At 42.2% G+C, this 17,701-nt stretch overlaps 1 protein-coding gene across 2 annotated transcripts in view; it reads right to left on the bottom strand.

The window, feature by feature from the left end:
* Nucleotides 1–6,829: 6,829 nt before the first annotated feature.
* epn2 (epsin 2) overlaps nucleotides 6,830–17,701 on the bottom strand; it is a 44,238-nt gene continuing 33,366 nt past the window's right edge. The window contains exons 11-12 of one of the 2 annotated variants that reach the window (XR_005209915.1): nucleotides 12,255–12,259; nucleotides 6,830–6,842 (exon numbers count right to left, since the gene is read on the bottom strand). The gene's annotated coding sequence lies outside the window, so the exon portion shown is untranslated. Of the gene's footprint in view, nucleotides 6,843–12,254; nucleotides 12,260–13,690; nucleotides 13,708–17,701 lie in introns of those variants that run through there. The other variant, XR_005209916.1, reaches the window with a different exon arrangement.

Below are 17,701 nucleotides of genomic sequence, written 5' to 3'. Positions count from 1 at the left end.
GAGGAGGGGGCGGTTGAGGAGGGGGGGTAATGTGATTGTCAAGACACGCAGAATTCCCACTTTGCTGTACAAGCGGATACTGTGTGTGTGTGTGTGTGTGTGTGTGTGTTCGTGAGTACGTGCGTGCGAGCATGAAAGAGAAAGATGAAAAAACTAGTGTATAAGAGCGGGGCAGACTTTAAAGCCTTCGCTGATATTCAGAGTAACAACATCAATATTCAGCCACATTAGGCTACAGGCTTGATGTGAGTTGCCCATGTCTCTCTCTCTGACTGTGATACTGCAGAGCTGGGAGGAGGACTTCTTCCTCTTTCATGTGTTCAGCTCTGTGGAATCCATAGATAACAGCCATAAATAACTCACACAAACACACACACACACAGACACACACACACACACACACACACACACACATGATGTGGTGACGTTTAAGCAAGGCGGCGCGCTCTCTGAGGTGAGTGTGTGAAAGCCTTAAGAATGTTTTTGGGTTACTCTGTAGTTCAAACGCTCACACAGAAGAAGAGAAGAAGAAGAAGAAGAAGAAGAGAAGACGGAGGGGAGTGGAGTGAGTCTGTTGCTATGCAACCAGACTGTGCCGTTTGAGAGCATAACCATCCACTCTGCAATGAGTTGATGCATGCCTGCGCACACACACACACACATGCATGCACCCACGCACATGCAGAAAACGGTGGGAATCTGCACAGACAGACAGACACAAACACTCCCATGGCGGATTCCCACCGAGCATTCAGACACATTAAAATATTTGACATGTCGCGTCATGTCAGAATCTCTCTTTCTCTCTCTCTCTCTCTTTCTTTCTTTCTTTCTCTAATCCATATGCATGTTCCAGCGTTCAGTGACTGGTTGGCTGATTGGGTTTCAGAGACCGGGTCCCTTCTGAAAACGCTCAGAATAATGGCTCTTTCATTGGCGTGATAGAATTTTCCTCCAGGAATAACTGTGCAGATAAAATGACCTAAAGCATATTGTAGATTCAGTGAGAGCGTCATTCTGCTCTCTTGTGACCCACCAGGACAAATCATACAAATGCATGAATACCTCTTATTATTCATTTTCTATACCAACTGTCCCATGGCGTTATCTTCTAGGCATATACCTTGAATTTAGATGTTTCAAAGAGTTTCCTTGTCAGTGGGGAGGTCATCTGAACAGCCCTCGCACATCAGCTCATACATCCACACTAAACCCCCTGTGTGCTGTACACCAGCATAGCTAACTTACTGTAGCCACTGTTTCTCTGTCTGTTTTACCATCATGAAGTTATTCATTTATACGGTACTATGAAATGTTTTGACATCAGAGATGAACTACAATATGGAACAAACTCAACTCCGATAAAATAAAAGGTCATCTAGTCAACATGGATGTGAATCGCACCGTTTAACTTTAAGCTACGAATCAAGTTGGGTTTGGAATGTTTTTGTGGTCAGTTCTGTTCCCACATCCTGTACTGGGACTTTTTACACGCAGCCTTATGTATAATCTGATATTGACATGGGTAAAACTAATTCTCTATAAAACTTTTAAAGAATAGCTCACCACCAAAGCAATGTTTTGCTGCCCTCTCTGGTCGAAAGTTTCAAGCCTGTTTCACCTCTGTTGTTGCAGCAATTTTTCGGTTGATATCATTCGTTACATAGATTTGGTACTAAATTTAACCATTTTTTACTACTTGAGAATTCATAAAAATTATCAAAAAACCCTCCAAAATACCCCATTAAGACACCAAGACCTTGAGGAACACCATAGAAATAGCCATGTTGTGAATTGGTATCAAAAACTTTTGACATTTGGATATTTCTGCAAGAATTGCATTTTTTGGTGATTGGATGGCGAGCACTGTTGTGTAAAACTACCCAGGAAAGCCATCCATCCTCTGAATGCCTCTAGGTCTCTAGTTTGTGGCTGTAAAGTTTTATGAGGCTGTGATTATCCTAGAGGTCACCACAGGTCATTTTATACAGTGATGTCAAGTATTCAAAAAAACTGTCTCACTACAATGAAATGGTCCCTATGGGGACTAACATCATCACACATGAATACAGTTGGGCTCATTGAATCCACAAGAGTCTCAGCTTTACAGCGATACCCAATTTATGTAATTCCAAGACTGTTTAGGGACCCCAGTACGCAGAAATAATCACAATACATCATTTTAGAATAGGCAAAAATAACAATTATACTGAATTCAAAAGCTGCATGTGATTATCATAAAGTGGGCATGTCTGTAAAGGGGAGACTCGTGGGTACCCATAGAACCCATTTTCATTCACATATCTTGTGGTCAGAGGTCAAGGAACCCCTTTGAAAATGGCCAAGCCAGTTTTTCCTCGCCAAAATTTTGCGGAACGTTGTAGTGTTATTTAGCCTCCTTCCTGACAAGCTAGCATGACATGGTACCAATGGATTCCTTAGGTTTTCTAGTTTCATTTGACCTTCACTCTAGCTTTAAAACTGAACCTGCAACAGCCTCTAAAATACAGTAAAGACAAGGGTTAACACCACTCCTTCATAAATAATCTAGAAGTACACTCATTCTAACAAAGACGGATACTGACAAAACAGAACATAGACACCCAAAAACTGTATCAGTTCAGTAACACCTGTAGCAAAACTTTGTTTCAGTGAATATTTTATTTAGAAAAATCGACTATATTTCAAAGAAAAAAAAGATATTTCAAAAACATAAAACAATATTATTGCTCCGGCAGGTACTGTAGGTCCTTGAAAAGGTTATGTCAACATATTGATTGGCAGACTGAAGTCAAGGGTTGGCTTCAAAATATCAACACTGGCATTTTAAGCAGAGGATGGAGAAGCCTCCCTCTGTACTGTAGGAAGTATAATTTAACGACTAAGGCACGAGGCATCAGGACTAACCATAAAAGGAAGGAATTAGCAATCACAACACCACATCAAAGGGTACATTAATCCTAATAGTTTGTTTGTTCGTTCTCATAACTCAATAAGCTCTTATTTGATTATTTGTGCTGCTTGGAATGAGTCACATGGTGAGACTAGGGGGTTCATAGCACTGTATCAAACAATGTTATAGACAAAGAGACATGTAGGAAATTATCTTTTGTAACCCCTGTCTGTAATCTATGCCCTCGCTAATGCTCAAAGTGTGTCGAGGGGGTATACGAGTAGACAATGACAAAGAAGGGACAGTAGATAAGTGAGTCATTATTTCCATTTAATCTCTTGAAAAACACTGCTGAGCTATCATGTGCAGCGTTATTCTCCAGCGTAGGATCTGGCAGAATTGCTTCAGCAGCACTTGTTCTTGCTGCGTGCATCTGGTGATTATGATCAGCTCGGATTTTTTTTCCTGCCTTCTTTTCCCATGCTTCTTCTCTCATCATTAAATGTGTCATATTCCCCAGTCCATCTCTTTCCCCTCCAGTCCTTGGTCTCTACTTCCGACCTCCTCCCCTTCTTCACCCACCACCACCACCCTCACCCCTCTCACTCCCATCCCTCCAGTATTGGTCTTCAAAGCGGCAGGCAGGAGTCTACAGCAGCTCTGCAGCTCTTGAAATATAGATTTTATTGCCTGTGGGACCTTGCTTGCTGCTCTGTACATTTCTACCGCTAAAAAACACACACACAGTGATAGAGCTGTATGTGTTGCTGTGCACGTTTTTTGCGTAAACACACTCTCGCAATGTTACTCCATATGTCCTTTTGTAATAAAGTTTGCACTCTTGCAGCGGTTGGGGCTTTATGAGCAGATCAGTGAGGAATGAACTGCAACCTTTACTAATATCTTTCTCACCTCCTCCACACTTCTCTATATGGAGCTCTATATTATACACTACGGCACGATGACCAGCTGTTGGCTCCCTAAATATAAACAAGAATAATAGTCTATACAGCCATGCCAGCAGCTCAGTGAGGATACACTTTGGTATAGTGGTGCTTGGAGCTAAATGCTAACGTCAGCATGCTAACTGTTTAGCAGGTATAATCAAAGAATGTATATCGCTATGAAGTGAATGTCAATTCAGCGCCCAGCAGCGGAGCTACGCTTCCACCATTTTGGACTGAAAGCGACTACCGGACGCCAGTGAAATGTCCATCGTACAAAAGTATAACAAAATTATTTCTATTCTATAGTCATAATTTTAATGTCTCTATCGAAATGGCCTGTGTTGAGCAATAAAAATATGATAAATATGCTTACTATCATAACTATTTACTTATTTATTTATTAAACTTTTTGGCCGATTCCCAGAGAAGCATAAAGTGAACGATGGACATAAATGGAAGTTAGAAAAATCCAGCACACAGATTTTGAGAGCAATCTCAGTCTTTTTCATGTCAAGGACCTCCAGAATCGATGTCCAATAGACCACAGACCATGGATGTATAAGTGCTACGCTTTTGCCCTGAGTGTTAGTTAATAGCCTACAACTACATTAAATCCTGTTTATGTCATGCTACTAGCACTACTAGCTACTGGCCGATAGCCGGTTGTTTGGGAACAGAGACGTTAATACATCCACCATGGTACAGGCTTACAGCATACAGCCCATGGGTGTATTATAAGATAATAAAAGTGATGAATTACAGCCAATATATCCATTATTACAGTCGCATACAGCTAGCAGGAAGCTGGCAGAACCGGATATGTCATATGAACGTGCAGGGCCGTGCAGTCCCGTGGGTCTGATGCACATTTATTATGCCGAGGAAAATAATTCTGGATTCAGCCATTAGTGCATTTTACAACTTTTAGGACATAATGATTTAAATGAGGGCTATTTAAGTGTTCATATCGGGAAGTTGATTTATCCCCAAAAAAAAACGATACTCTGATTTACCGACGTCTCTTTATGCATTCATGGCTATGGACTCATTGGCGTTTTCAGTCCAAAATGGCGGCTATTGTCAAAAAAGGCACCAGAGTTTCGCCTCTTTGCTTGCTCTTTATATACACTTTGGTATAATGTTTACTGTGTTCAAACATCTGTGGTTGATGGGAATTCGTTTTGCAGGCATTATATCGGTCATTAGCCAAATTAATAGACAAATTCAAATGTTGACCTGAGGATGGAGCTATAGATAATATGTTAAGGGATCATCAGAGTCAGTAGGATTCATGGCAGTGCTTGAACTTTACTTTTTTCACCACTTTCCCAAACCGTTCCAAAATACAATTCACATGCATTCAATTCATAAATCAGACAGACAGAAAGAGAAAGACAGAGGGCTTGGTTGGAGTTTGTCTCCGTCTCTGTCTCTTCCGCGATATGTTTTGCCGGTTAAGCCGCCAGTGACACCAGAGAACGCGAAATCCCACCACCACTTCAGGACGCCATTGTAACTGCCTGACTGCTGTGTGTGCGCACGTGTGTGTGTATGTGACAGACAATATGTGACAGCAATTGAATTCTCTCGCAATTCTAAATAGAGAACTTCGTCAGAGATTAATGTTCAGGTTTAATCTCAGTTTTAAATGTTTTTAGGCTAAATCTAAAACCTTTCGTCCCAAAATGTATGTTTCATCATCCCTGATCTTTTTTTTCCGTCTCCCGGACATCCTTAAGTTTGAGCCCTGATTTATGGTCTGAGAACCCTTATTGCTCAGACAACATTCCATGGCAGTCCATCAAATATGGACCGACAGTCAAACATTGACATCCCTAGAACAAATGTGTGACTAAGGCATTTTCGGGCTCCTACCAATTTACAGCTAATCCTTTCTGACCATTTATAGACCACTGCCAATAAGCCAAAGTCAATATGTCTCGACTTGTCAACAAAAAGAACAATACTGACCTTTTTGCTAATTAGTGGAGCAACAAGAATCAATCGAACAGACAGCACAAATTCAAGAACAGTCAGTAAAAGACAGCAAAAGGAGCAAGATGGATGCAACTTCTGTTCAAGCAGTGGGAATAATGGTTTGGGAAGGCTCCATTTACTTCTGATTAACCAAATGGTGGTTTGGAAATTCTCTGATTTTTAAATTGCAGAGGGGAGAAAACAGAAAATGGTTCGTGGCAGACATAATCTTTCATCAAATATTACAACAAGACCTTGTTTTGTTTTTTTAGGAAGTGTATTCATGTTATTCACATACTAGATAGCTGTTGATGTGGAACATCTATACACAACAAAAACTTCAGTGCTCCAACACTCAATAATTCTTCACTACTTTACTTTTTCCTCTTTCTACATCTGTTAGTCAGTCCCTGCCTCCTCTCTTCCGCCTTGTTCCTGTTACTTTAGAACCCATTTGACCCGAGTTACAGTAAGTACAGCCTAAGTCACAAACACATCTTGGGCACTTCGCAGTCTGTCGGTTCATAATGGAACCGATAATCTTACCACGGAGATGCTTTTTGTGAAAATGGGCCTGTATAACTCCATTGTAACGACGCTGTATTGGAAAACAACTCTCAAGGGAGGGCTCTCCATCGCTCTCCGTCTCTCTCGTTTTCAACCACTCGCCATTTCCCCTCCAGTCTTTCTCGTTCACTCACTCGTTTGAGCCCTTTTCTTTCATTTCCCATCATCCCTTCTTTCATTATTGATTAGTTCAAAAACCTCTCAGATCCCAAAGAGATGCCCTGCCCACGCCGAGTAGTGTATGTGTGTGCGTTTCTGTACGAGCGTTTGCCACAGCCAAGTGGGACTTCGGGACCCACTTTGCTACATTGACATCAGCAGTTGCCCGGCGTGTTCATAACTACGGTGACCCTGTTGTCTGGGCGACCGCCATTATGTTGTCACGGAAGCACTCAGGCTAATGGAGGAGCCATATAAATGATGATGCGCTGTCCTTCCACCCTTTTCTCTCTCTCTCTCTTCTATTCCTCTCACACACATACAGATATGCATACATTTCTAATGGACTTCCATAATAAATGGCTTCCTCATTCCTCAGATGCCAGCCATAAATCGATGACACTTTTACCTGACCTCCTTTCTTTTACTCCTTCGCCGACGCACACTCAGACACAATCGCGCAGACAGACGCGGCAGCTCTGTTTACCTGAGTCATTTCATCTATTGATTAAAGTTTTATTGAGGCCACTTATTATCTGTAAACAAAAAGATGCCGACGTCTGTCATTTTAATAGACGATGATTTGTGACACACACAGGCAAACATGCGGTACGCAGAGCAGATGGAAATCATTATCAGTCATATCATGATTTTCTCTCTGTCAGGGAAATGCTACCAGAGACGCATGCTAAAAAGCTGACAGTAAAGAGCAACTGTGTTTGTATATTTAGTGTCAGCATGTGTGTGGGTGTGCATGTGTGTGTGTGTGTGTGTGTGTGTGTGTGTGCGTGCATGCTCACATATTTGTGCTTGTATGCGGGTACAAGTTTTTGTAAGTGTGGGTACATGCCTGTGTTTGAGTCTGTCTGGCTGTATGTAGCAGCTGAGTATGTGTGTGTTTTTTCATATGTGGCGCGTGGGTAAATGGGTTCAGCTAGTCAGCAGGTAGTGTCTCAGTGTGTGGGTTTTTTCCCTCAAAAAAGAGGAGACTAACTTGCCTGTATGTGTTAATGTGAATGTGTTTGACTGCGTTAGGTCTGTGATATACTGGTGACCCTGAACAGCAATCTAGAAAATGAAGAACACACAGCATCACATGTCTGAATTAAAATAGAAATACACCATCAAAAAGCTTTCAAAAGATTGAATAAAAGTGTTAAATACTGTTTGTAATATACAACCGACCAGTTCCCTGAGATAAGGTGTACACCACCTCAATATGTACTGTGACCATAGACTGTATATAAGAAGTGAACGTAATCACCTTGACGTCACCCATTGGTTTGTTGACTGTTGTTTTGAAGCCTGGAGTGTGGCATTTTGGCTGTCGCCATCTCGGTTTCTGGCCGACAAAAACACAGACAACTCCCAGAACGGACAACGCCGTGGTAGCGACCTGTCAATCACAAGGTAGCCACGCCCTAAAGCATCCCCTGCTTTATGGTCTATTTGACTCTAAATGGGACCATAATTTACTTAATGAACATCATGCTGTATTGAAGAAGACTTGAAGCTAGCGATTGAGACCATAAACTCATGTTTACAATGTTTACTGAGGTAATAAATCAAGTGAGAAGTAGGCTCATTTTCTCATAGACTTCTATACAATCAGACTTCTTTTTGCAACCAGAGGAGTCGCCCCCTGCTGGCTGTTAGAAAGAATGCATGTTTAAGGCACTTCCTCATTGGCTTCACTTTTCAGACCCGGAGTTACCCACTGGCTGTGACAGACAGTTACAGATTGGATGATAGCTTGGTTTCCACTAGAAACCAATGTTACATCCATATTATATAGGATGGATGCTATTGGATGGTGAGTTGTCCATATTGGTTAGGTTTTCGAGCACTTCTGTATTATCAAACGGAAAGTTGGCTATATCGCTTTCAGAGTTTCATAGTCGTAATTACAACTCGGATGTTGACATGAAAACTAATTACCTAAACTGGTCATTGCGGTAACTCAATTAGGACATGAACGTGTATAAGCCAACAGTTGAAACTTATATCAAACTAAATTTTTGTCAGAACATCAAACAGCATCTGAAACCCCCCGCCAACTCACACCTTTCCAGTGTTGGAATAGGGAGGGTAGCATCCAACAATTTTGGAAACAGACAAATCTGACAATCACGCTCACTTCACACAGCAATTGGCAAAGTGGGTGGAGGTGAGAAAGCATGCAGAATTTAAACTTCTCTTTCAAGCGCTACTTTTTCTTTCTTCGCGTGACTACATCTGACAAGTTTCACATGTAGAAACAAGTGCAAAAACGAGGACAAACTGCTCGAAAGTGTGTGCCGTTATCCTCATTGAAGCTATTATCTCATTCTGCCCCTCTCTGTGTAGTCTGGCTTTTCACCTGACTTCCAGTGTGGCCACTTGTACAAACTACTTTGTTTCAAGCATACATCTGCCTTAAGAATCATGTTTTCAATTCATAGTCAGGCGAGACGCCGCAGCCTTTGGCTCACCAAAGTCTCCTAAAATATCAAACAAGCACTTCTCCAGATCTCTGTCATTTCAGAGAAAGTCTGCTGAACCTCTAGCTGTGAAGCCGTTGTAGCATTTAACTGCTACTGTAACTGATGAGTGTTTGAATGTGTGCAAGCCACCCTCTCTCTACAACTACTCCCTCCAGGCTGTTACTGTAAATAAGAAAGGGTCTTTAAACAGCTTGCTTGGTTAAATGAAGGTTAAAAATCCTACATGGGCTTCCAAGTCCCCGAGCTGAGCGGAGATTCAGGGGAATGGAGAAATTACACAACAACAGCTCTCTAGGCTCCATCATTCCCCATTAAGTTCCAGTAATGTTTAGATCAGGTGACTGGGGAAGCACTTGCAGTCATTTGAAAGCACTTGTATTAGTTTAATAGTGTATTTTATGGAATTATTGTCTTAGAATATGGGACCATCATGAGGTAGTCTGTGTTTACCTGCACAGACCTGCACCTGGTACTGTGACATGTTCTTATAGTCCTTGGCTGTTTCAGAACTATCCTGAACATAATGTAATCTAATGAGTTTCCCAAGATGGCACCAAACCAACTACAGATCATGTCTAACAGATGAGCACACACACGGCTGAAGACATTTTTTGGGTTCCTCCATCTGCCCAGATATAGGAGAAAAGATGAAAAATGATCATTCAGGCCATTTATCCCACCATCCATTTTCCACACCTGCCTGTGTTCAGGGTCAGAGGGAGGCTGGGAGGCCAAACACAGGAAAGTACGCACTGGGCTTAAACACTGAAGGCTCCTCAATGACATACAGTTATTGTGAAGCCTACAGCATTCAATAGTCATTTTTGAGATCTGACAATCAACCTCATGTCGTTGTAAGTAGGGATGTCACGATACCAGAAATTTAGTAGTCGATACCAATACAAGTGAAATTCCACGATTCTCAATACCAATGCGATACCACGGTTAAAAACAAAAGTTAAACAATAAATCCATCTACTTCAACATCCACTCCTTTATTACCATTTTTATACTGGTTTTTGTTAGTTAGATAAACAGGTCATAATTCCTTCTCTATTATCTATTTCATATTGCTGTGAAAACATCTCCTTAACCGTATTTATTCAAGTTTCTCGCCAAAAACTACATTTTACAAGATTACAATTGAACACATCATGATAACGTTAGAAATTAATTTCACCCCACTCATTTTACTGAATAGAGCCTGAACACGTCATAATCAATGGCCCCTTCCGTGTTGAAATCGGCAGGATGCCGGTAAGCAGGGCAGTCCTGTATGGAGCTAACAGCTAACCTTAACTAGCTCTCGTCCTTCCGATTTCAACATGGATTTGATGTTCGCAATGTAGCATTATCAGGGAAACAATGGGGTGTGTCCCCTGGATGTGTTGATAGTGAGTTTACTGCATCCCAAACACATTTTCTATCGTCCCCGGAACGACGGGACACTATCAAGTCTCAGGCCATGGCGCTATCTGTGGTACTATAGAAAAACGAGTACCGTCACGTTTTCAGAATTTGGGCATCGACTAGATACCAAAGTATCGGTTCTTGTGACATCCGTACTCCCAACAGTGATGTCACAGTGCACTGCGGTATACTTCTAGATCACTGATAAAGTTAAACCAAAAGGGGCCACAAAAGCTGGTGTTGCTCTTTAATTACTTTCAGGTTGATGCTATTTTTTTCTTCCTTTTGACCACTCTGCCAGGTGTACAACTGTTCAAGCAGTAATGTAGCAGCAGTAAAGCCAGGTGTTGGAGCAGATATGGGAGATTAACAGGTGGAAATGTACTAGTAGATCACAGGACCTATCTGGCCTTCCAGCTCTCCCTCCTACTGCAAATAATGAACTGAAATAACAGTAGCTATAGGAATGTAAAGGCTGGATGTGCGCCTTTACAAAATTGTTCTGGTCTGCTGAGCGGTTTTGAAGTAATGAAAGACGCAATTATGGAATATCTTTATATACATGCAATACTGCCCAAGTATACTCAAGTTATGACTTTAAGCTGATAAGGACAGAACTAGCAAAGATAATTATATTACATATAATATTATGACTTAATTATCTGAATGTCTGATTAATATTTTATTCGTAACAGTGGCTCTAATACTCCTTCGTAGTTGACAGACTAGAATTCCGCATTTTGGTTTATCATATTTTCTTGCTAATTTGCAGCTCTATTAGAGCAGCTTTTTTTAATCAAAACTATTGCTAGGGACAATTCAGCAGTCGCTGGATATTCTACGCCCTTTTCAGAAAGTGATTCCAGTGATTGTTAATGATGTTATAACAATACGCAGTTGCATCTCCCAGTAAAGCCCAACGAGAACGCTCCAGCCTTAAAGATTGTCTTGTAGATATTAAAAATGTATCTCAGCTAATTTTCTTAGCAGATAAATCTGAGATCCGTATCATTGGTCCTGAGAATCTGCATCCTAGTATACAGTCATGTTTTGGTCAAAATTATTATTAGCAATTATTGTTAAACCAAATGTCAGGAACCAGGGCGTGCTCTTTGACACTAACCTCACGTTTGAGAAACACGCTAACTAGGTCATCCAATCACGCTACTACCATCTGAGGAATATTGCTAGGATATGATCAATGCTGAGTTTTAATGAAACTCAAACTATAATTCATGCTTTTATTTCTTCACGGCTTGACTATTGTAATGGTCTTTGATGGGTATGAATCAGAAATGAATTAATAGTCTCCAAGTTGTGCAAAATGTGTCAGCAGGAATCCTAACAAAAATCAAGAAAAGAGAACACGTTAATCTAGTTTTATGACCTTATGTTGTAAAGCACTTGCTAACGCTGGTTTTGAAGAGTGCTATACAAATAAACTTTATTATTATTAGTAGTAGTATTTTACAGTAGCTGATTCTCTCATACTTCCACTGAAGGAAAAAGTTTTATTCCTTAAATTGACCACATTACAAGAGGTCAATGCCCTAATTTGACAGTATGGATGTACAAAATGAGCAGTGCTGGTTAAACAAATCAGTCAGAGAGATTTAATTGTGTAAATTAAACAAAATAATGCATAACAAATCTGCTCCTATCTGACAAGCTGAATACATAAAAAGCTCTTAAGGGTAGTTTTTTCTTTTTTTTTTCAACCATAGCCAACAGCGTCATGACTTATTACTCCACCACTGGGGAGCTCAGTAGGCCAGGCTGACCTTAAAGACTCACTCCAGTGATGAATATCTAAATAACCTCCCCTCTTGAGTTCTTCAAATCTATCTCTCCTTTCCCTATTCCCCCTCATCTGCTGCTTGATTTTCTTCTCTATCCCCGTCGCCCACTCCTTAAAAGGGATAGTTTGGGTGTTTTGAAGTGGGGTTGTATGAGGTACTTATCCGTAGTCAGTGTATTACCTACAGTAGATGACGGTCGGCACGTCCCCAGTTTGGAGAAACAGACGGGAGTAACCGATCGGAACCAAATCAATGTAACTGCCGTCCCCGTCCACAGCAGTACATTGCTTTGCTCCAGTGCAGTAACTGCCGTCCTCTTCTCCAAAGTGGGGACGTGCTGACCATCATCTACTGTAGGTAATACACTGACTACGGATAAGTACCTCATACAACCCCACTTCAAAACACCTGAACTATCGCTCTAATGATATTTATAAAACAGCTATCCTTTTCAACCTTCCTCATGTTTTGCCTGCCATAACTTCCCCACCACCTTGTTTCCTCCCCCCCTCCGCTCGCTCTCTTCGTCTCCTCCTCGGTGAAGGACGGTAGAGGTTACAGAACAGTGTGGTAGCCTGCGGGCAGACCAGGCTCTCTGAGAACAGGAAGATGAGGTTGATGCTGCCTGGAAATTGATGTGCCTCTCTCACCAGTCGTGTACTAACTGAGCCCTTAATGGCTGATTTTAATGCCAACTAAATGCATATTGAGATCTGTGGCGAAGCGGGGCAGCCTTGTGGTTAGAAAATGGACATGTTTTATCCACTCAGAAAGCAATGATGCCTATAGATGGTTTCCTGTTTACAAGCAATCAAGGATGAGAGTAAGACACTAATTACCACAATATGGACTTTCAGAAGTCTACTTTTGAAACTAAGCAAGTTGCAGTAAAAAAATATCATCCTACTCATCCTTGCATTCCTAAAAACTTTTTTCCCCCCACACGCCACGGTCTGATAGACATCTGCTGGCTCTGGTTAGCAAACATGACACATATTCCTGTGAGGAATGGCAGCTGGTAGGAGTGATAACAATAACACAGACTACACAAAGTTAGCTCTACAGGTAGTTAGAAATAACCCTGTAAAACCACAATGTGTCACAACTCTCAGCGAGACAGCGAACAAGTGTAATGTAATAATTTCCCAAAATGTCGAACACAATCCTTTAAGAATAAAACTTGTTGACTTGAGTCTGTTCTTTACTGGAAAACCTGCTCTAATGATCGCAACAGTCAAAAAAAAACCTCCGGGGCCAAAACAAGACCAGCCTGATTCTGGACAGATGGGCCCTTGGGAGCCAAGAGGACTCTGAGACTGAGGCACAAAGACGTTCGGGGAGAGGGAGAGGGAGAGAGAGGAGGGGGACAGTGTGGAGGCGAGCAGTTTAAAAATATGATGTGGAGTTTTGGTGCCTCTCCCAGAGGGATAGAGAGATTCAAACTGGGCCAAAGACCACACACACACACTCACCTACATGCATGCAGCACACAGACACATACACAAACAAACTGTAGAATGGAGCCAAGCTAGAAAGCCGTCCAGGTTAGGCAGACGAGAAGACGACTTGGACGAGAAACTAGTGCAGACAGTTTAGCCAGAAACAGAGAGACGGGGAGGCTCGACTGAGTAGGAGACAGACAGAGGAACAGCTCATTAAACTGAATGTGAAGAGCTGCAACAGACAGTTTGAGGGGGGTTTTATTAGACAGGCTGAATGTCTCAACTGTTGCAGGTGTCATTACACAGACAGTTGTCCTCATGAAGCTTTAATAAAAGGCATAGCGCAACACATTCTGCCTTGTTAGGGAGGTAGTTACTTTAGGTATGGAGGACATATAGTTTGGTTAGTTAGGAACTGCATTTCTACTGCTAGAAAAAAAAAAGATGACTCTGTAATGCCAGCATGTTGGTATCAGTAGCAATGAAATGCTCAGGAAATATTTCTGCTAATCCTTTCAAACCATATCTGTCCCCTCCCTCTTTCTTCCCCTCATTCCTTCTAGGGCTGCAAACAATTTAGTAATCCAGTGTGACAGAGAGCCAGCATGCACAAAACCAGGACCATGAAAATGAAGCAGCAAAATGGCATTCAGCCGTCATTCATTTTATTATTTACACCTGTGCTATTTACTACTGCGACGTGTCAGAACGTCTTGTGAGAAAGGCCCTATAAGAATGACAGAAGATTAAGTTGTCTCAATCCCAACAGATGCAACAAAGCTAACAGGAGAGTGAAGAATATGTCAATCGAGCGCAGTGTGAACACGCCCACACAGTCCTGAGAGGAGCTCTGATTCGGCAGGGTGCTTTCACGAAACATAGTCCGTTTGGCTAGTCCGAATCAGAGTTAAATTTATACTTTTTGGTTTGTTTTTTTATTTGTGGGCCGCGTACAAAGGAGCAGGGCTGGAAATGTCTTTCTCATTGGTCAGAAATGTGGTGGTGGAAAACGTAAACACAGAAATCGACGAGCACAGAGCAAACACTAATGCCTAATTTATTCTTCTGCTGAAAAGCTTTCACAGAGCTTCTGCAGAGCCGCAGAGATGGTTTTCGGAGTTCACAGAGAGCCACAAAGACGCGCCGCACACCTCCTGAAAAATTTAACTAAGCGCCAGGCACTGCGGACGCCACAGAAGTTTGATTGGACTTCAGAGGCGGGAGGTGGACTTTCCGGACAAGTACCTCACATCCGTTACTTCAACAACAACAACAACGGCAACAGCAACCTTATTACTTCTAGGCACAAGAGCTCATCCTCATCATCCAACTCTTCCATAATTTTTTTTCCAGTCATGGAGTTTGTTATAGAACTGAATCATGCCTTTCAAACAAATCAAAGACTGCCTGACAAAGGATTTGAAAACCGTAGGTCCCAATCAAAAAGAAACTGCAGAACTATGTATGCCTGGCGTACACGAGAGGTGCTCGCACAGAACGCATAGGGGCATTGTAACCGCAGGAGTATAAATCAGGCATAACCGAGCAACATGGAGCAGAACGTGCCGCAGATACGTTTGATACTGGTAGTAATCCTGCTTTGGCATTCCTACCGAACACGATTGGAAAGTGTTTAGAACAAATGCCTCTGTTTAAGGCTCTGTGTGTTCATTTCATCCCAGATGTCACGGAAACATCGGACTTCTGCAGAAGTCCAAGTCACTGACTTCTCTCCCACTCATGTCGATCTGTCGTTTATCTGTGTCCATTTCAATGAATGCTCGCGCGGGCAGTCTGTAATCCCGTGCGTTTTGGTTCACTTCCTGCATTTGGGTCGGATTATGTTCTCACTGCAATTGAACCGCACTAGGGCTTTTTTTGGTGATCATACTCCGGTCCGAACCACCTCTCACAAGCGGTCTTGGTTGTTTTTGTCAGCACCTGAGTATCATTACTGCGTTCCAAACTGAACAGCACCAGAGTTCGATTAAAACGGACTAAATGTTGGCTTGTGAAATCGCCCTAATAATCATCAAAATCCTTGTCTTATAACATTTTCTGCCAGTTTACTAATCGACTAATAGTATCATGAAATACCCTTTCCATACTTTATCAATCCTCTCTCACTTCTTCAGTGTTCTTAATGCCATCTTTTATTGGTCAGATCACTTCCTCAGCTCCTCTAGTAGGCAGGTTAAGTGCCGGGGTCTCCTCCCCGGAGCAAAGTCTGTGATCCAGTGGTCATGGACCATTAGTCACACAGAGTTTGAAACATTAACTTCCATCAGCATCTCTCAATTCTGTAAGACTTGTGTGTGTGTGTGTGTGTGTGTGTGTGTGTGCTTGTGTGTCTGTGCAGCTGTTTGAAAATTAGATAAATATGACTCACTGAATTATGCTTGTCATACATAATACTTTGTGAGTCTGTTAGTGAAGACTCTCTGTACGGTGAGTGTATGTGTGTTTAAGCTAAAATAGGAAAGCGGTCTTTCTCTGTAAACCTCTCTATCTCTCAATCTATTCAGTTATTTTTCACCCCTGCTTCCTCTTGATGAATCACTCACCCGGTCGACACCTGTGAAGGGCACATTTTCTCCAAGACGCTGCAGCCCCTGGGCATGAGATCATTGTGCGCTCTGTGACGGAAAAGAATCTCCATAAGGAATACATAATATAGGAAACATGTAGTGTCTCTTACAATCACAGGGGGACCTGTGAAGGGCACTAGTTGACCAATGAAGTGTGTGTTCTCATGTTCAGTGATTATAAAACAGTCCCATTAAGTGCTCTTGCCTCTTGTAGAAGCATCCAGGCAAATGTTCAGTAAAAATACATCTAAGCTGTGAAGTCAGTGCAATGGGATGAAGCCTGATTTGTGGGCGTGTTTTTGGAAACGCACATGTGCAAGTTGAGCAAGAAGTGGACGTACTCACCGTGATGTCACCCTTTGGTTTGTGGACTGCCGTTTCGAAGCCTCAGGTTCCGCGTTTTGGCCGTCGCCATCTGGGTTTTGGCCATCGCCCTCTTAGTTCTTTGCAACCAGAAGTGACACAAGAGGGTGGAGTTAAGTACAACCGAACGCTGAATATAGACATTTTTAGGTGACCAGAAAAGATCAAATTGACTTTCATTAAGTGAAAACACACTGTGAAAGGGTTAAAGTTGTAAGACGAAAACACGGACAACTCCCAGACCGCTGTGGTAGCGAACTGTCAATCACAAGGTAGCCACGCCCTAAAGTATACCCTGCTTTATGGTCTATTTGACTCTAAATGGGACCATAATTCACTAAATGAACATCATGCTGTATTAAAGAAGACTTGAAACTAGCGATTGAGACCATAAACTCATGTTTACAATGTTTACTGAGGTAATAAATCAAGTGAGAAGTAGGCTCATTTTCTCATAGACTTCTATACAATCTGACTTCTTTTTGCAACCAGAGTCGTCGCCCTCTGCTGGCTGTTACAAAGAATGCCAATTTAAGGCACTTCGGCATTGGCTTCACTATTCAGACTCGGAGGTTTCCGCCTGCTTTGGACAGGCCGCTCTACAGCGACTGTAAATGGGCCGTGAGTCGTGAGGCTGTCTGACTCTAAATCAGGAATTTGGCAGGGAGAAGGAGGACCACAGAGATGGGAAGAGGAACAAAACGGGGTCAGAGAAATGGGGGATGAGGAGAAAAGAGGGACAGAGAGGAAGTGGAGAGAGGAGGAGATGAGACAGGTGAATGAGAAGAAGAGATCGAAGAAGAGAGGAATGTTACAATATTAAATCGAGGAGAAAGACGGGGAGTCATATGTGGGGAAGAGGATAAGAAGAAAGAGAAAACAGGCTGGACATTGGGGAGAAAGAGGCGGGAGATGTTGGCAAGAGGAGAAAAGGCTCCAGGGAGATGACTGAAGATTTAAACGGAACAGAGGGATTGCAGAAGGTGGAGAAACAAATAGACACAAAATTGGCAGGTGGAGAGGGAGGAGGGCCGGTGAAGCACTGGGATGAGGAGAAGGAGGGATTGGGAGAT

This window comes from Sebastes umbrosus, chromosome 14 (genome assembly GCF_015220745.1).
Source record: "Sebastes umbrosus isolate fSebUmb1 chromosome 14, fSebUmb1.pri, whole genome shotgun sequence".
NCBI classification, from domain to species: Eukaryota; Metazoa; Chordata; class Actinopteri; order Perciformes; family Sebastidae; genus Sebastes; species Sebastes umbrosus.
Note: the sequence above shows the minus strand (reverse complement) of the source record. Positions and strands in the feature narration are given on the sequence as shown.